General features: G+C 27.3%; 1 long non-coding RNA gene across 1 annotated transcript; it reads right to left on the bottom strand.

Annotated features, from left to right (window-relative positions):
• Positions 1-6115: 6115 nt before the first annotated feature.
• Positions 6116-8707, bottom strand: LOC112288919 (uncharacterized). The gene is made up of 3 exons (XR_016505636.1): positions 7971-8707; positions 7775-7865; positions 6116-7326 (listed from the first exon to the last, which is right to left on the bottom strand). It is a non-coding gene; the product is annotated as an uncharacterized LOC112288919 (long non-coding RNA).
• Positions 8708-22098: the final 13391 nt, after the last annotated feature.

Below are 22098 nucleotides of genomic sequence, written 5' to 3'. Positions count from 1 at the left end.
CACATGCAGGACATAATTTCATAGAATTTATATTTATAAGTCTTAAATTATACTTAATTATATATAGAATTATCTTAAGAAATAATGTAGAAATTGGATGTTTCAATCGTCCATACTAGAAAAAAACATAATTTTTTGTAATAGATGATATAAAATTAAATATAATAGAAGGCTAGATTGTAATCCGGTATAAACTATTTGTTGCAACAAAGGCTTTTTCTAAAACTTTATGGTTCTGTTGAAGAACCAAAACCTCCCACCTATTTGGAATAGCGGTTGAGAAGTCATAACCATTGGCATACATATCTTGATAGCTGATTAGATCTCAAGTGTTCAAGGTGCAAACATTGCATGTTTACATTTTATGATAAATCGCACAAGTAATTTTACCATTATTATTCTCTCTTGAAAATAAAATGTATTCATTATAGCCATAGTCATCAAATTTTTAGTTTTCTAGGTTGAAGATTTTTCAATGAAAAACCATCTATCTCGCATGATAATATGTGTTGTTGTAGAATCAATGTATACATCATTTGACTCATCATTAGAGGTTATATCATTCATATAAGCTTCTAAATCATCAACACCAATTGAATCTATGGACGTATCTATAGTATGAACTTCACAAGTCTCGTCTTGAAGTTTCTGATTTTCTTAGAATATTTTAACAAAGTATTTTGAAGTACGGCATGCATGTACTAAATATCCAATAATTATATGTTTATGGCAAGAACGCATATTTGATTTTTTTTCTTTTAATTTAATTAGTTGTAGAAATTTATTCTTTTCATATGGATAGAAATAGTCATAACCATGATAGACTTGGTATTTATGAGCATTTTTTTTTTATGTTTATATAATTATTTCTTAGACTTTGGAATATTAAGTGCATGAGATTTTGGAATCGTGGTTCTAATAGGACAAGATTCTATATTACGCAAGAGTAGCTTGTTTTGTTTCTCCACAAGAAGTAGATAAGGCATGAGATCAAGATGACTCTGAAATTTCATGTTCTCATATTGTTGTGCAAGCACAGCAAATGGGGGACGAAATGTAGAGAGAGTTTTTTCAATCATTCCTTCTTCAGAGATGCTTTGTCTATATAACCATAGTTATGAGACAATATAATATATTTCACTATTGAAAGGATTTAAATTTAGAAAATCTAAGATATGTAAATGTGTCCAATCATGACATATACATGGGAAAAAATTATCTTTTGATGATCAAATCTAGATTTAAGATTCTCCCAAAGCTTTGCTAGATTTTCCATTTCTAATTATTGATGTTGCAATGGAGGTACAAGATGTCAATGAAAGAGTAGAAGTGCTTTCCAATGGATAGTTATAAGAATTAATATACTTACAATAAGAGATTCTTCAAACAGAATTACATCCAAGAGTTATTCTACAAATAAATTTACTTTTGTCATTTTTGCCTATAATAGATAATTATTTCTATCAGCAATCAATGGTAGAAATAGAAGAACTTGAAAATGTTGAGATATAGTGGTGATAATTGGAAATATAATAAAGAAAATTGAGGATGTTGAAGCACTCATTATAAATAAATCTATAAACAAAAATATAAGATCAAATAAAAAAAGTTGAATAAAATGCATCTTAAAATATAAAGCTCAATAAAATGATAAAGTTGAAACTAGAAATCAAAAATATTAAAAAATTTAGGATTTTTTTTTTTTTTTTTGTTTCTACAAAAATAAGGATGTGCAGTGGACCACAACAGGGTGTAGCAAATGGCGGCAAAGTATGGCAAGATGCAGTAGTTTGATAGCAATGTGTGGTAATACATTAGCACAGTAGCAGCAACATATGATAGCAATAATAGAAATACAAAACAACAACAATTGCAACAATAACAAGAACAATACATGACATAAGTAGTAGTAACATAATAGCAACAACAACATAGGAAGAAAAAAAATTGAGGAGAAAATGAAGGATAAAGTGTATATAAGTTTTTAAGAACCAAGACTAGGATATAAAAGTAATCGTGCTAATAATGTGTTAAGAATGTTATAGAAAGAGAGAGAGAAATAAGAGTAGTTAGAAGTAATATGCAAACATATGTAAACATACACACACACAAGAAGTGAGTTTATTGATAGGATTATATTTTTTATATATAAAAAAAAGAGAAGATAAATAATTTTTATCTATTATATTTGAAATACTATAGCTACAATAAATATTATAGACTATAATAAATAGTATAGAAAGTGTCGGCTATATTTAAAGATCTCAATAATTTCTAATTCCTGTTCAGTATGCTTTGTTGCTATTAAATGCTCTTATGTGCTGAATAGAGTCTTTTCTCAGAAAAGTATCATGAATATAATCATAATTACCTATATGATTAGATAGAAGTAGGTAAAAGTAGATAAAAGTAAATTAATTTCATAATATCTTCTATTAAAGCTTTATAGAAGCTTTATAGATGCTACTTTGATTTTATAGGTATTTATAATTGATATTTTAGGTTAAAAACGTGATCAACAACTTTGCAAAGTCAACACATATTAGAGGTCCTATAGAACATTGCCACATAGCTCTTAGTTAGATAGTATATATAGAGGCAAGAGTGAAGACCTCTTCACTCTTGTCAACTCTTTTCTTGCTTTTAGTTTAGATTCAAGAGTTTCTAATTTCCTTGTCTTTTGGCAATAGCCATTTCAATTTTCTTTTAACACATATTCTTTTTTATTTCTATTTTGTTATACTTCTTTATTTACTTTTATCAAATTCTTGTTCTTGACAAAAAGTGGATTTTTGAAGGCCCAATTTCATAGAGCCAATAGAATTATGTTGTGATTTTCGAACTTGCAATGTGTCAACTTATGAGTTTTTTTTTTGTACAATGTATTAATAACAGCTCCAATATGAAAGGTGGTTAGTGAAATAGAAGTTAATGAGTCATTCTATTTTATTACCTCATTATCTCATTTATTATTGTGAATCATTTATTCTTATTGCATGCACACAATCAAAAAGGCTTATATATTCTTCAATGGAATTAGCAATACAAATATTTGCATTTGTAAAGAGGATGAAACTTCAATTTATATGTGAGGATGTAGTAGACAATAAATTACAATTTGTGCTCCTTATAACTCAAAATATCTTTTATTTATTGAAGCATTCAAATTTTGCATGCAAGATATGTAGACAATGATGGCAACAAAACCAAGTAGAATTATTATGTATAAACATAGCTGGTTTATATATAAAACAATACAAGCTATTACTTTGTTTAACATCTCATATTTTATGATTCTAAACTTGTTATTTGTACATAGTATTAGTGTCCCTTACTACCATAGAAAAAAGTTAATGTGTATTATTGTATCTTTGCTATGTTGAAAATGTCACTTTATTTATATTATGCAATCAACAAAGACTTATGAAGAAACCATAGATAAAATTAAACTCATATCATATGTGTATATTAACTAAATTATTCATCCCACCCTCACTATTACTTGAACCAATCCTTACAAGCCAGAAATAGAAAATAAATAATAAATATTATATTATATCAATAAAAAAATAATAAAAAAATTAAGTCACATTCTAATATTTTAAATATTATATATTTATCTTTAAATAGAAATTTCAATCCAATATTTTTCAAGAATCTTACTAAGTCCTCAATTGATACACCACAATATAAAAGTGACAAAAGAATCTCATTACAGAACTACATGCTCTTTGTACAAAGTTGAAGTATCTTTGCATACATACATAGTAATGGCAGCAAAATCAAGTGGAATTCGTATATGTAAATAAAGAACGTTGATGCATTAAGCAATATAAGCTACCATTTTATTCAATAACTCACATATTATGATTATCAACTTGTTAATTAAACATTGTATCAATACTCCTTACTACTACTAAAAAAAATTAATGACTAATCCATAGCCTTGTAAGAGTAATATGAACTTGTATATGTAATTAAATTGATGTCATTTTAGTAAGAGGAATAATTTCTAATTTCTCTTCAAGGCTATAGGATACATATGAATTTTAGATATAAGGATCACACTCATACCAATTATTTTTATTGTTGATATAGTCAGGATATTACTTATACTATATAATCAACAAGGCTTAGAAAGAAACCACAGATATACTTGAATTTAAATCATATGTGTATTTTACCTATGAAATGTTTTCTACATTAATATCATCATCTAAACAGACCCTTGCAAGTCAACAATGGAAAATAAAGCAAAAATATTGTTTTATATTACATCATTGAACAACTCACAAATTATAATTCTTGGTTTTTTCTTGAATATGGTATTAGTGGTCCTTACTGCCAATTTTTTTTTAATGTGCACCACTTTAGATTCAAAGAGTAATTTGAAATTGTTAATATAATTTAATTTACATCATTTCAATGAAAGAAATTATTTCAAATTTATCTTAGAAGATAATGGATTCATGTGATTTTTTTTTTAGATATAAAGATGACACTCATATCAAACATTTCCATTGATAACATGTCAAAGATACCACTTTATTTATATTATGCAACTAGTGGGGCCTATGAAGAAACACAGAACTTACTTAAATTCAAAGCATATACAAATATTTATAATAAAATATTTTTTGTACCTTCACTATTTTTTAAAGCAATTCTTTGTAAGCCAATAAAGCCAAATGAAGTATAATCATGTAATTATCATAAGAAAGAAGCAATCAAAAAATTAATTATACCTTAACATTTCAAATATTATGTATTTACATTGGAAATGAGATTCCATCTTAAAGATTATGCAGAAGTTTATTGAGTCCCTAAGTAGTGTGCTATAATGCAAAGTGAGAAATGAACCTTGCTATACTATTTCTTTCTCATGCTATGAAGACAAACTAATTCATATAAGTTGGTCCATTCACTCTGGCAATATACACTTTATCACCATCATATTTGGCAAAAGGTGCAATAAATGACCATCTTCATTGATCATTTCAAATCCAAAAATCACTTTTCAGCCAATCTCAAATATAGCCTCTAGAACACATTGAATCATCAATCAAAATATGAAGAAAACAATCATAATTTTAGCCAATACAAGTTGTTAATGTCTAAAAACTATGCTAAGATACCTTAGGAAGAAAAACCATTCATAGATAAGGAAGTAGTGGTGATGTGAAAAAGAGCCTTGTCAATACGTGTTGCAAAAATCTCTCTATTCAATCAAATCATAAATGTCACTTAGATGCAATGTAATGCTTTATTCAACATGTTGTAATTAATTTTTTAAACATGTTTCTATATTTTATTTAAATGTATATATAACTTTTTAGTATTATAATTTGGTTACTTTTATAATTTTAATATTAATTAGAAATTCAAAACAAACATGACATATCACATATTACATTTTTAATTTTATTTTTAAAAATATTTATATACTATTGGATGTATAGATACAATAAAAAGTCATTAGTATATATATTGAGTATATAACCAAGTTTTTAAATTTTACTTTCAACATCTCAATTTATTTGAATATAACATCTTTATAAAGAAAGATGTCTCTTAATTACAAAACTAATATTGTTCTAATTCAAATTTAACATCTATTGTATCAATAACACCTTCTTGAATCCAATGTCAATGAATTAGTATTCATCAAGTAAAATTTGAAGCAATACTTGCATCAACTATTGTAAAATCTTCAAACTTGGTTTCTTTCTTGTAAACATTCAAGTATTCTATATCATGATTTTTGGCTTTATTATATGTTTTTACATGTGTAAGAATGTGGATTACATCCTCTTTGATAATCCTCACTTGTAGTTGTGTATCTTTTGGTAGGACTATTTCTATTTCATCTAAGATTTTATATTGTATCTCAATGTTTCAAAGTACTTATTATTTCCTCGTTTGTCTTCGTAGTAACTTGCCTAGACCTTAGATCAACACATCTTACCACTTTCTACTTTGGATCAATGGAATTGTTCATAAAATATATTTGAGACTTACAAGTATTTAACAATCAGTATGCATTTCTATTCATGAAAAACTTTCATAATAATGCATTATAATGGTTACTATGCTACAACAATTGTCATCACGTAGTATGTGTGACTTGAGAGGATGTATGGCTTTAATTCCTTGTTTATTCTAGCTTTGTATTGTATAAACCAAAAACCATGCTCATCTTAGTAGATGATTGAATAATCTTCCAAATTTGGCTTAATCTATGAACATCAAATGATGTTGTACTTAAGATGTCAATAATCAACTTCAAAGATGTCCTTTATAATACCCATATATTATAGAGCAGCCTCAATAAGGTAATAATTTGTTTGTGATAATTTGCAACTTTGAATTATGATGGAAGTTATTTCTATATTGAAAGTTACATTGCTTCTTCTTCTATCCTCATCAACACAAAAGTGGTATCTATATGCATACATGGAATTATAATACTTTACTATTGCAAATGAAATTTGTGACATGGTTTTAAAACTTCACTTGTTTGCTCTCTTTTAGCAATTATGAACTAAACATGGTACTATAACCAATTTGAAAAAGTTTGCAATGATCACCTTATCTTTTATTCATGTGCAACACAACACTCTATGTACATGTTGCATGATATTCACATCATTGAACCATTGTAAGCTAAAATAAACCTCCACTAGTTGGAAGTTTATTCTAATTCACAACAAGTGAATTAACTATGTAAATTCTAGAATTTATAGCTCTTGTTCAATCCAATTTAATCTACTCTTAAAACTCCTTAAATCACCTTAGTAGTCAAACAAAATCTCTACTACCAACTCACACTTATAATAATAAATTACATCTCCACCCTACATATGCTGCTCACTGGATTGTCTTACTTGTATTCCTTGCCCATCAACCATGCATGATTTTTCTCCAATCTTTGCTCCACCAAGAGATACACTTAAAAAGTGCTGTATTCCTTGAGCATCTCCAACCTCGTGCATCCAACAAGTCGACACTATGATCTTCCTAACAATCTAAAGAGTTTCTATGATCTAGCATGTAACTTATCAACTAAATCTAATCTTTGGGCATGCACAATATGCTCCAGACTGACAGATTGATACAGTAAGGGGGCTCCTGATTGCAGAAGCACAGGATGAAGAGTAACTAAAAAGCAATGTTGGAGACGAAGTAATCGCCTTCGCTGCTTCGACTGCTATACAACTTTGAGTACCAAATCAATCCTATGGAATTGACACGAATGACTTTGACCCTGCTGCAGCACTACGGTGGTTTTTCAGCTTGCAGCAAGTGATGAAATTTTGCATCCAAGACCTGTCGAACAAACAAGGGATTTAGGATTGCAAGATTTGTTTGCTACATCCACAAATGGCCCACATGCTCTGCATTTACCACAGCCACTGCAAAGCCCGAACTACAAGAAAAAATCAGGCTGCCTCCTTCGTCAACAAGCCCGATCAATATAGATTTCAATGACTCCAAAATAAGAACGACATCGCCCAGGGAGAGTCGCCCTCAACACCGCGACGAACTAGCCAAACACCTTACTGGTCGCATACGTTCCGCAACACACAAAAGGAAACAAATAGAAGTACGCCGCAAAATACTCCGCAGGATGATTGTTCAAGTGGAGCAGCAGCCAACTTAAGAATAAAAAAATGCGCCAAGGGAAGATAACAATGTGTCCAAATGCACAAACAAATCTACCAACTCTACACTCAGATTTGGAATGGTGGCGGGGTTTTCAAGTCATCATCAATACCGTGGGCGTCAGCGCAGCAGCTACAGTAGTTTATGATGAAGCAGCTAGCCCCGCATCAGACCTCCAACCTTGATCAACGTAGTGGCTGCATCTGCCCTCCGATTACACGCAAGCCAATTCACAGTCAAGAACTTTAACTTCCAACACCATCCTCTACAACCTAGCTTAGCATTCTTGTCCAAACTCCGGAACAAACCTTGGCCAGCACCACGGGAAAGAGAGCACCTCGACCAAGCTGCAGCTCGACTTGCAAGTAAAGATTTCGCCACATTACAAGATTTTTTGGTAGGATGTCGACGACCAACTCAATATGCAAGCGCCGACCTTCTCAATACTACACCACCATCATATGCTGCGATTCTCCTCAGCTAAGAGCTACTTCCAAAGAACAAGATTAGTGCAGAGGCACCGCCGCACTACACAATACCGCAAAACTACAATCCACCACTTGGCACAAACTGCTACAGTGTCGCAGTCGTCTCTACTGGCAATGCAACCGCATTTAACAGGAAAACACAAGAAAAAACAGCGGGAATTACTAGATCAGTGCCGCATGCGCCTTTCCTTACGTCGAATCGAAGAGAACAAGCAGAAAATGAAGAACCTCTACCGCAGCTTTCCCTTTGACTTTTTCCGCACAGAAGGAAAAACAAAAACAACAGCAATCTTGGATCTCAGCAGCAATACTTCTCCAAACCGAGTTGCTGCAACTCCTCACAATTGGATCTCCAGAAGAAAACACCAGGAAAAAAAACCAGATCTTCCAATTCCCAGGCTCCACGCAGATCACCGAACAAAAGAAGAAGATGCTGCACCACAGCACTTCCACGGGACAAAGAAGAACACTCGTAACCACACACGCCGGTGAAGGAGACAGATCGAAATTCTTGGAGCTCTTTCACTGGATCACAAAACAAAAACAAAAGGAGAGAGGCGGAGGAATGCGGCCGGGGTCCAGAATTACCCCGGACCCCTGCAGTCCTCCCAGAGATCCGGCCGGCATCCATCCGACCGGTAAAGAAAACTTTTTGACTTTTCTTTTTTTTCTTTTTTCGTTTTCTTTCTTCTCCTTCCTTTTCTCTTCTCTCTTCCTACTTTTACTTTTCTCTTCATCCTAGTTGCCTACCTTCTTTCACATCTATTTTATTTATTTATTTATTTATTTTTGAGTTGATTTGGCTCAATAATTCTGCTTAGTTTCTAGCCTAATTAAACATATGACAACAATAAAAACTACTTCAAAAAAGCATAAATTCATATTAGCTAATTTAAAGAGGAAATATTTTATTTGGAATTCTATCCCACATAACACTATAAGAGATCCATTCTTACAACTAGAATTCTATTTTTTTGTTATTTATGTCAAAATTCCTATACTAACTCACTAGACTAGTGACTTTAAGCATCATAAGTACATTTTTTGTACTAAATATGCAAATGAATTAATTCTGTGACTTACAATAATTTTATGGATAAAAAAATAACAATAAACAACTACCATGATATAATATAGATCTAAGTTCAAATAATCATAATTAATATTATATTGATAAGGGCGTCATCTATATTAAGCCTCAGTGATGGAAAAATATATTAATATATGATTGTCAATGTCTTGAAGGATTAATTCTTTTCACTCTATCTTGAGTGGTTTTTCTTCCATAATCTTTGTGTAGTCTTTATTGTCCTTATCTATATCCTAGATAATACAAGCTTGCACAAGAAAGTTCTTATAATACTTGATAATGAACTCAAGCACCTCTTCAAATGTGTATTGCATTGCAATAGATCTCTGCGGTCTTGCTTTATTATGAACCAAACTTTTCAAGTGGCTAATATATTGCTTGGCACTGTACATCCATCTTACATTGATTGGTCTATATTAGTATAATTCACAAGATAGGTGTAATATAAGATGTAGTATTGAATTCCAAAAGATAATAGATATGTAGATCTCTAAAAGTACTATAGTTTCCACCACATAAGTTTGGAATTCAAGAATATCCAATCTTTGTACAATCTTTGTATATAAGAATTTAAAGAAACACCTTTAAAAAATCATTGCTCCTACTAGTTTTTTTAATAGAGCACCTTGTATTGTTATAGGAAAAATCTTGTAGATAAGTATATACAAGTTGTTTATTTTTATAAACTACAATTTATCCTTTTTTAGATTCACAAGCTTCTAAGAGTTTATAAAATAGCTTAATAGAATCCTCACATTATATAAGATCTAAAAGAATATCTTCTTCTTCTTAAGGTCAAGGATGTACAAGGCAATGGACTTAATATATGTTTTACTTGTACCTTTTCTTATAAGGTAGAGCTCTAGTATGACGCCTTTATTTTCATATTACAATGGACTATAATAGTTTTGGATTTTCTTAAGAAGAATCTCAAGAATGTGGACACCATATTCTTTTTGATGTATATTATATGTATAGTATGTCTTACTATGACCTCTTATAAGCATGCAATATAGCTAAAGAATTTAAAAGCTAATAGAAACATCATTAATTATAAGATGATAAGACTAAATAATATTTGATTAATATATTAATATTATTATAATATTGAATGTAATAAAGTATGATAAGATATATGTTATATAAAATAAAAAAATTATTTATCACTTAATAAAAAAGATAAAATAAGCTTGACACTTACTTCATGCTATATGTTTTAATAGAATCTTTAGCTATTGGTGAACTTTCCTTGCATAGCTATCATTCATGTTCTTTTGTCTTTGCAAGAGCTTATTTCCTTGTTATAGGTAGAAGTAGTACTCTATGTTCTTTTATATCAAGATTGATAATATTTATATGTATGTGATGGCCCTTATCTAAGTACATCTAAGCACAATTGTAGAATTTATACTTGTTCAATATCTTAGATCTTCTAGACTTGAATCTATCTCTATATATATAGCAACTAACAAATCTATTACTTGTGCATTTAACCATTACTTTGTAAGTAAGAAAGTTGCTAATAATTCAAACTACTATTTCTTTCAAAATAAAATGGAATAAGTTTTTATAGGAGCAATGTCTATGCAATATACATAAGTTTACAACTTTAATAAATTTTTTATAAGAAGTCTAATAAACTCATCAAAATATTTTACTTTAAAAAAACATGGTCTTGAGATTATGATAGTAAGCATGATGAAGTATTTTTTGGTGGATAGCCATGGTATTATATTATAATTTTATAGAAGCTTAAGCCATATTAAATATATATTATATTTATTTGAGCTTAGATTAAATCTATTTGCTACAAGATCTAATTTGATATTTTGGTCTTCTTTTTTAAACTACTTCTAATATTTCTTGTTTATCCATTTCCATTAGTACAAGTGAGATATATGTTGTCTGATATTATTGTCAAATTATTGCAATATATGCTAAATGAAAGCAATTGCTTGCAATGGCAAGCTATACATCTTTTTTAATCTCAATGTCAATGAAAAATATCTACAAATCTTGAATAGCACCTCAAATCAATTGTTAATTTTATTTTATAGTGCACAATACTTGAAGTACACCATAGCTTAAAAATAATTGCTTCAAAATAGCTTGCAATTATTTGGACAAGTATCATAGTTGTTATAAAAATAATCAAGGCATTTCAAGTACTTCGTCACTCCACAATAAGATATTGGTAGCAAATTTGGTATAGATAGGAAACATGTACTAAAGGTCCAAAAGAATTCATCAATATGTATAATTGTATACATATTTAACTTTGTGCTAGTGAGAGGCACACAAGTAGTTTTCATATTAGAATGTTTAAAGCCATGCAATAAGAAAATCATAAGAGCTTCTTCCAATGCTACTCAAAAAAATATCCGTCTTGTTGTTAAAGTTGTTTCAATCAAAGGCATCATCATTAGACTTACTTAACAATTTATCTTCTATAACTATAGAGACTACTTGTAGTAATTGTACATTAGGTGTATTTTCATCTTGGATAGGCTAGTCAATACATGTATTAATAATATCAATACATTCTTTATTAATAAAAGCTTAATAAAAGTCACAAATAGATTTATTTTATGACACTTTGTCATTGATAGAATGAATGTTATATTAATGACAATTTTATCCAATAGTGTTGACTTTCTCTTATTGTTCACAAATCCTATTAGAGGCTATGTCTTTTTGGATTCTATCAACTAAATCATAAGTGCCTATAACTATATCATTAAGGTCAATTTTAATATCCATTCTCTAGTGTCAATACTAAATTGGTTCATTCCTTGCTTGTGTTTCATAATACCAACTAATATAATTAACTTGCTAATAGTCTAAATCATTTGTATTACATCTTTATTCATGATTATGACCATTTTTAGTATTTTTAGTATTTATTAAAAAATATCTAATATCAAACTACAACAATTGTGAACATATTCTTAAAAATAAATATAATATCTCTATAGAGCCTTAAAATCAAGGATATTGATAGTTTTTACAAAAAAATTACTTGTAATTTTTGATTAGCACTTCTAATTTGCAAACATATAAATTGTAATAACAAAGTATCCTTGTCAATTCTATGTCAATAACAACAATTAATTCTTGATTAACTAGCCAAATTTTTCTATTAATGATGCATGTCTCATTTAGTACCTTATACCAATACTATCCTTTATATCAAAGCAAGAATTAATGTTTTAATTTGAATCATATTTTGGTCCAATTATAATAGCCAATAGATAATGGAAGATGAATTATGAAATCTAGAAAGATAGTTAGGATGCAATTCAATAAAGTCTAGGAATTAAGTTAATGGTGATAAAAAATAAATAATGAGTATTAGAAAAAAATAAATATTTGGTCAAAGTGACTTACAAATTCTATATTGTAAGACATGCATACTTGAATTGCAACCACAATGACAATCTATACAAAAAATCAACATAGAGATAAAAACTTCAATCTAATTAAATACTTTGCACAACCTAAAAATCATCTATAACTACAACATAAATTTTTAAATTTGATAAAATTCTCAAGGAATTGCAAAAAACCTCTTCTAAAGATAAAAGTATAATTAATTGTTACTATATAAAATAACAACCAAAAAAAATTTATGTCAAAAGAAATCATGAATTTATCATGGTAGAAAATTAAAACTACTATGAATTCTTAGAGCAAAATAAAACTTGATATTCCTTGCAATTATTTATTTATAGCTTATTATAATTATATTCATTGAAAGTCATATAAATTATCAATAATATATTTACAAGTCAAATCAATGATGGTCTATTGGATATAATATATCAAAGATAAGAATCCAATAAAAATAAATAACCAAGTGAGACTTTTTTCGAAGAAGCATAACAAAATAGAAGTAAGAGAACTTATATATTAAAAAAAAAAATGGCTATTACCAAAAAATAAGAAAATTAAAGATTTTAAAATCTAAACTAAAGCAATAAAAGAATTGACAAGACTGAAGAAGGCTTCACTCTTGCTTTTATATATATTATCCACTAGGAGCTACATGGCAATATTTCATAGGACCTTTAATATGTGTTAATTTTGTAAGCCACATGTCTTAACTTGCAAGGCAAGTTTTCTATGTGTGTACTTTATAATTAGCTTATTCTACAAACTAGTCATATATATGATATGTGGCTAATTTATTGACCAAGTTTTTAATTTAAAAATCAATTATAAACACATATAAAGTCAAATTATATTTATGAAGCTTCTAAAAAGCTTTTCTAGAAGATATTATGAAATTAATCTATTTTTACTTATTTTTATTTATTTCTATCTAATCATATGGATAATTATTAGAATAAGTATCTTTATTTGTGATATTATATCCATGACATTATCCACCTTACTTGAGACAAGTTCTATGAGACGTGGTTATGATATGTTGAGAAAATCTAAGATGCAACAAATTATATTTGTCACATATTTTGATCTTTGTTCTTTTTGAAGATGGTTAATAGGTCCTCTCAACCATCAATAATGTCCCATATCAAGACATGAATACCATCCTATTATTTGATTGTTATGGAGGCTTTCATAACTTCTTTCAAATAAAATATTTGAAACACTATCAAGAGTTATTCCTATTTCTAATAAAATCACCAAACTTTGGGAGTCTCTTCCAAAGTTATGATATCAAATACATTATACCTCGCCATTTATTTGAAGAAGAATATGTTGTTTTTGAAAATCTTTATCTTGATTATGTAGGCTTGAAGGTTGAAACAATCGCAATATCTCATCTGACAAGTTAACAAACAGTAGCTCTTGAATTGAATTCATTGGTTTTTTATTCTCCATCTCATTAGTGCCACAATATATATAGAAGCTACAAACAAGAATAGAAATTAGAATAGTATATTCTTTAAACTTGTTTTTTTTATAACAAAGATTTGCTATTCTTCATCTAGATTTTGATGGATGTTATTGATGAAAAGGCTCTACTTTCTTTAGTGGCTCCTATATATATTCACTAATATTATATCCATACCAATAAATAAGATCTTTCAACCTATTTTGATGCCACTTTGAGTCTAAGACTTCTTCTACTTCAAATTCTTTATTATTGTTTACTTCTATAGGAGGAAGTAGCATGTATTTTTTTCTTGGTATATATATTTTCTTGAATGGTTCAAGAATAGATATGTAAAATATGAGATATATCCTCATTGATTTTGGTAAATATTATCAATAAAAAATTAGATTGATTTGTTTATAAATAGGAAAAGGTCTAAGGTTATGATAGTCCAACTTGTTATAAGAGCAAGTAGTATTGATATTACAACAAAGTAATCATATTCTATCACTTATTTTGAATTGTAGTTATTCCTTATGATATGTATTTGTATTTATCTTTTATCATTCTTGAGGTTCTTTTAATTGTACCTTTATTTTTACATGTAGCTTTGACAAAGGATTTTTCAAATCTGTTGTGACAAGATTATTAATTTTTAAAAAGTCAAAAGTATTAAATTGTGGAAGATAACCATAATTAGCAAAAAAATATATTTGATGAATAGATGAGTATATGGTGTTATTATAGGCAAATTCTACCAAAGGCAAAATAGTTATCTAATTATTTTATTGGTAGTTGATGATACATCTCAAATACTATTCCAAAACTTCATTAATATGCTTAATTTGTCCATTAATTTGAAGTTAAAACTAAAAAAAACTTTATATCTATCTTTAAAATCTTAAAAAAGATTCTCCAAAATCTTGATATAAATTTAGTTTTCATATTTGATATAATATCTTTAGATAATCTATGATAGTAATAGATATTTTTTTTAAAAAAATTCATTTTTTTCACTTGTGATAAATTTTATACATGGCACAAAATATACAATCTTAGTAAAAAAAAATCTACTACCACAAATATAGAATCATATAAATCTGAACCTAAAAGATTCATAATAAAATCCATAGAAATAAAAGACCATGATTGTTCAAGTATAGGCAATGGTTGGAGAAGTATCACAAATATACATATTTATCCTAATTTTTACTTATATGATTAAATAGAAATAAAAAAATAGATTTATTTCAAAATATTTTTTAGATAAGCTTTGTAAAAGCTTCATAGATGCTGTTTCAAGTTTACATATATTTATAATTGATTAGTAGGTTAGAAACTTTGTCAATAAGTTAACCATATATTGATAGTTTTCAGAATAAGCTAACTATGTAGTGCACATATAGAAAACTTATCTTTCAAATTAAGATACATGTCTTGCAAAGTTAACATATTTTGGAGATCTTATAGAACATTGCGACATAAGTTTTAATTAAGAGTATATATAGATACAAGAATGAAGCCTTCTTTACTCTTCTTAATGCTTTTTTAGTCCTTAGTCTTGTTTCAAGACTTTCTAGTCTTCTTATTTTTGGCAATAGTAATTCTAATTCAATATTATATCATCTTTGAATGAATTTTTAGTTCTTTTCACTAACATAAGAGTATATTGAGAATTTTTTACTTCAAGATTTATGTCCTTGATATTTTGATAAGAGTACTAACTTACTATTTTTATCTTATTTTAGAAGTGAATGAATTATTTCACTTCTATTGTTGTATTTTAGAGGTTGTACACTACTCACTTTTAAACAAATAATCTTATTTTCTAAAAATCTCTAATTTAACTTTTTGAATTTATTTGAATTATCTATGGAAGAAAAAATTATGAATGCTACTCTCAATGGAAATGAAAATAAATTTTTAACTATTACAAATCTTCATAAATTTGTCAATACTCTAAGAGTAAAAATCTCACATATTTTTAATGTGAATCTACGGGATACTATTCCTATGCCTATGGAAGAAGTTTAGAGTCTATGTCAAGAAGTTGTATAGTTGAAGGAAGCAAGTACATCAACTCGACAACCAAATTTAAGAAGTTTTATTTATATAAATACAACAGGGACATAGATTAGTATGTCAAATTAGTTTGATGGAATAAAATCAAAAATTTAAAGATTTTTGCAATATGTCAAGCTCTATTCAAGATTACATCCTTTCCAATATCTTGATGGATTTATTCAAGTTAGATTCATAGGTGTACTTCTATCAAGAAGTACTTTGTTTTGATTTGCACCTTAAATAAAAAAAGATTTGTGACTCCTTTATGATTTGAATTCATTCTTAAAAAAGTTTATGAGTACATTTGGAAAAAGTGATTGAAAAAGAATAGTAGAGACAAAGCTTTTATCTTAATGGCAAGGATTACAATTAGCTACTATATATGCTATTGAATTCCAAAACTTCACTTGCGATGTGGACTAGAATGACAAAGCCTTTATCATTCAATTTTGATATTTGTTGAAGAATAATGTCAAAGATTTTTTATTAACAATACCAAAGGAAAAATCTTCAAAATGATTTATTGCTCAAGTCATTACATATGACAATAAAATATTTAAAAGATATTAAGAACAAAAACTTGGTTGGAGAGGAATAAATCAAATAATGATGACAGCTCCTAAGTTTTCAAAAACTTATTCATCAAGATCAAAACTAATGTAAATTAATATGATACATTTTAAACTCCTCATATAATAGAAAAAGACTCAACAACATAAAAAAGGCTTATACTTATATTATAGAAAAGTTAAATACATTACTCAATATTGTCCAAAGAAACAATACAACCAAAAAATGAGAAGTATAGTTGCCAAAGAAGAAAATGTGTCAAAAAATGAATTTCTCTAGCAACAATACGAATTATGTAGCTAAAATATTACATAATCGTAGTAAAGATCATATTCTCTCCTCAAATCCCTCACATTTTTTTATAATAGTAGTTTATTTTGGACCAAAAAATCACAAAGTCTTAGCTTTGTTAGATTCAAAAGCTTTAGCTTGTTTTATAAATAAAGATTTTATTAAAAAATAAGACATATAATTATTCAAAAAAACTAAATCTATACATGTAAAAGTCATAGATGGTCGTTTTTTTATCTTCTAAAGATATTACACATGAGACTATTCTTTTAGATATAGCAATTAAAGATTATAATAGCATAATAATATTTAATATAATAAAATCTTCATCCAATTTGGTTATTTTAGGATTATCTTAGTTAAAAAAATATAATCTTCAAATAAATTGGATCTTTTATAACCTTAATTTTTGTGATATTTTAATCCAAAAACTTGTTAATCAAGTAGAAATACATAAGTCTAGTACATCAAATTCCTTATTGATAGGTGTAAGAGCTTTCATATATGCTGCAAAAGAAGATTTATCTTTTTTTATATATGCCACGCCCATTTTTTATGGTAAAAAGATATCAATTAGTATTTGTAGCTGGTATTAAAAATTTCTAGATTTTTTTAAAAAAAGAATGTAGATATTTTTTAGAGCATTATCTTTATGATTATTCCATTGATCTTCACAAAAGAACTTAACTACTATTTGGACCAATCTATAGCCTATCACAAAATTAGTTGGTTGCACTCAAGAAGTATATTGATGAAAACTTGGCTAAAAATTTTATATGCCATTCTAAATCTCCATTTGAGCCTCCTATCTTGTTTGTAAAGAAAAAAGATGGATCTCTGTAGATGTATGTGGACTATTGAAGACTCAACAAGATCACCAAAAAAATATGTATCTTCTACCTTTAATTTTAGGACTTTTTGATAAAGTCAATCAAGCAAAGGTTTATACAAAAATAGATCTATAAAGAGCATATAATTTGGTATGTATTAAAAAAAGAGATGAATAGAAAATTACATTTCAAATAAGGTATTATTATTTTGAATATAATGACATACCTTTTAGACTCACAAATATACCAACTACTTTTAACATCTAATGAATGATGTCTTTTGAGAGTTTCTTGATGATTTTATTATCTATTATTTGAAAAATATCTTAATCTACTCTAAAAATATAAAAAAAATATAAAATTTATATTTTTTTTGTATAAAAAAAACTTAGAAATATAGGATTATATGCCAAGTTAAAAAGATTTATATTCCATACTATTTAAATTGACTTATTAGAATATATTATTTTTAATGAAGGGCTAATGATAGATGTAAAGAAGGTCTAAAGTATTATAAATTGGAAGATTCCAAAAACAATAAAAAATATGTAATACCTTTTGAACTTTATCAATTATTATTAGATCTTTATAAAGATTTTTTTTCAATTTATAGCTCTACTTATATATTTAACTTATAAAGATAAACTTGAGTGGAATAAGAAATCAAAGCATCATTTGATGCTTTAAAGAAGGTGTTTACTTTTGTACCATTTTTATATTGTATTGACTTTTTTAAGGCATTTTTTATAGAAATACATGCATTAGATTTTTCCTTTAGTGAATTATTATCACATATAAGAATAAATGACAAAATCCATCCAATAGCTTTCTATTCTAGAAAATTTTCAATATTTGAGATTAATTATGAGATCCATGATAAAGAACTCCTTGAAATTGTTGATTTATTTCAAGAATAGTGTCATTATTTACAAGATGCCTTGATTCTAGTGATTATATATAAAAATCAAAAATTCCTTAAGTACTTCATCTTGACATGTATTTTGAATTTTTGCCATACTTATTGAAAGATATTTTTATTAAGATTTGATTTCAAGATCACTTATTAATCCAAAAAATAATAAGAATTATCACACATCCTTTCTAGACGTTCTTATCTTGTACCAAAAAAAAGAGATATAACTTTTAATTAAGAAAGAACGATTCTCTTGAAGCTAGAGAAACTTTATATTTGAACAATGAAATTAACATTGACTATTGATTCAACATTTTTTAAATAAATTCAATCAAGTATGTCTTTTGATCCTTTTGTCTATGATATTAAGAATAATTTGTTTAAATCTCATGATACTTCCAAGTTCAAGTTCAAAAACAACCTACTTTATATTGAGATATAATTATATATTCCAAAAAGTGGAACATGATTACGTATTCTTTAAACTTGTCAACACTTCCAACAGTCAGACATTTTAGATACAATAAGACTTTGAAGCTAATACTAAGAGATTTTTAGTAGCTTCAAATGTAAAAGATAGTCAAAGACTTTGTACAATCATGTCATATTTGTTCAAGATCCAAAACTCCTTGCCATTGATTTTATAGACTTCTTCACCTATTATCTATTGCAGAACAACCATAGTCTTCTATTTCTATGGATTTTATGACTAATTTTTTAGTCTTAGATATGTATGATACTATATTCTTAGTAATAGATTATTTTTATCAAGATGGCATATTTTGTACTATGTACAAAATCTATTATAGGTGAAGAAATGGCTAAGCTTTTTCTTAACAATATCTATTGCTATTACAAATTATCTAAAGATATTATATTAGATAGGAGGACTAAATTTATATCAAGATTTTAAATAATCCTTTTTAAGATGTTAAAGGTAGAAATTAAGCTCTCTTTGGCTTTTTATTCTCAAATTGATTAGAAAATAAAAGAGATGAATTAAATTTTTGAGTAGAATTTGAGGTATTATCAAGATAATTGGGTAATTTTTTTACCATTAGCAAAGTTTGCATATAATAATTCAATATTTTTTTCCACTCAAAAAATACTTTTCTTTGCCAATTATAGTTACCATTTATAACTTGATACTTTTGACTTTTCAAAAATTAATAATCTTGTAGCAAAAGATTTTGCAAATTATTTGTCAGAGTTACATGCAACATTGAAGGTATAGTTAAAGAGAGCTCAAGAACAACAAAAGTTTAATGCAGATGTATATCACAAGGAACAACAATAATTCAACTTAGGTCATAAAGTATCGTTATTTTGTTACAATATCAAGATTACTTGTACTTATGATAAGTTGGACTACCATAGGTTTGGACTTTTTTTTATTTATGAATAAATCAATCCTGTTGCTTATTGATTATATCTATTAGAATTTGTGAAGATCAATCATGTATTTTACATATTTCTTTTTGAATCATATAAGACAATGAATATCTCAAAAAGAAGACAAATGCCACCTCTTCCTAAAGAAGTGGATAATAATCAAGAGTTTGAAGTGAAAGTAGGCTTAGATTTAAGGTAGTGTCAAAATAGGTTAGAATATCTTGTTCATTAGTATACATATGATATTAGTGAATATACATAGGAGCAAGCAAAGAATCTTATAAATGCAACAAAAAGAATTGAAGCTTTTCATTAACAACATTTATCAAAACCAAGATGAAGAATAGAAAATTTTTGTTGTAAAAGAAATGAGATCTAAAGAACATAATATTCTACTTCTTACTCTTATTTTTAATTTTTATATATTTGTAATACTAAAAAAATGAAGAACCAATAACTAATAGATTCAATTCAAAAGCTATTACTTGTTGACTTATCAAATGAAACATTGCAATTGTTATAACCTTCAAGACAACATAATTGACATAAAGATCCTCAAAAATAACTTGTCTTTCTTTGAATAGATGGCAAAATACAACATATTTGGTATCATGACCTTGAAAGAGACTCTCAATTTTTGGTGAATTTATTAGAGGTAGGAACAACTCTTGACAGTGTTGTATTATATAAAGTCTTGTTCAAGAATGCACCAAGCACTTGATTGTAGAAGGTAGAACGAAAATTACAATAATAAAATTTTAATTCTAATAAAATATTAAATAATTCTAATCAAATATTTAATAGTGCTAAGTAAGTTTTAATCAAATTTTTAAAAAATCTTTAAAAAATTACAAAAAAATAATAAGAAATCTTAAATGAGTTCAAAAGAAATCCTAAAGAAATATTAGAATAATCACAAATATATCTTTAAAAATCTCAATCAAGTCCTAATTAAATCCTAATTAAAAATCTAATGGACTCAAATCAAATCATAGGCCAAATCCTAAATCCTAAGTAAATCCTAAATCCTAAATAAAATCCTAATGTAGATTAGAATCCTAATATCTATTGATTAAACCATTGATCTTTCTTGAAAATTTATATACCTCACAATCTCTTAGTTAAAAAATAATTGAATAAATTTAAAGATAATTACACTTACCAAATAGAAGAAAGATCCTAAAATTTGCTCGAGTAATGGCCGGTCTTATTTCAACCTGAATGTTGAACTTCTAATAGAAATATCTCCTTTTTAAACCATTCAATTTTTTAAAAATTTTACAAATGTGTAGAAAATCAAGTCTATTACCTTTATATATAAATTTCACTCCAATCTAATTAGTAAATTGCTGAAGATCTTAGAAATCCTAATTGTCCCTCAAAGTCTAATTTTTGAGACCTCAACCTACTTGAAATTCAATAACCTTTAATTCAACATTTCATCAAGCTCAAACTTATAGCATACACTTCAAACAAATATTCACATAAGTTCTCAAAACTTGAACTATAGATCTACTACCAAACTCACAAAATTTTTCAAATCATAATATTTTTTTATTTCACAAATTCTAGAATCACTTAAAACAACTATAATTTTGCAAAGCTCTTACAAAGTCATCATATACTTGAATTACTTAAAACTAATGCCTAAAAAAATCCTATTAAGTTTGCACTCAAATTCTACTCTTCAATTTGCAAAAGAACCTTGGATTTTCTATAGGTATCCGATTTTGTGCCTTGGGGTTTGATTTCGACCTAGGTTAATAACCGGTTCTCTCCAAATATCAAATTTTACTTTTTTGAGTTAATTTTTGCTAAATCAACTCCTGATTTTTTCTTATATATGCTCATATTTTTTATTTTTCTAATCTACTTTATTTTGTCTTATTTATGGCCTTATAAAATAAATAGAAGTCTATTTTATAAAAGATAGCATTTATATCTTTATTTTTATTTTC

Source organism: Physcomitrium patens, chromosome 11, assembly GCF_059467195.1.
Source record: "Physcomitrium patens ecotype Gransden chromosome 11, ASM5946719v1, whole genome shotgun sequence".
Taxonomy (NCBI): domain Eukaryota; kingdom Viridiplantae; phylum Streptophyta; class Bryopsida; order Funariales; family Funariaceae; genus Physcomitrium; species Physcomitrium patens.
This window is presented reverse-complemented; position numbering and strand designations above follow the sequence as displayed.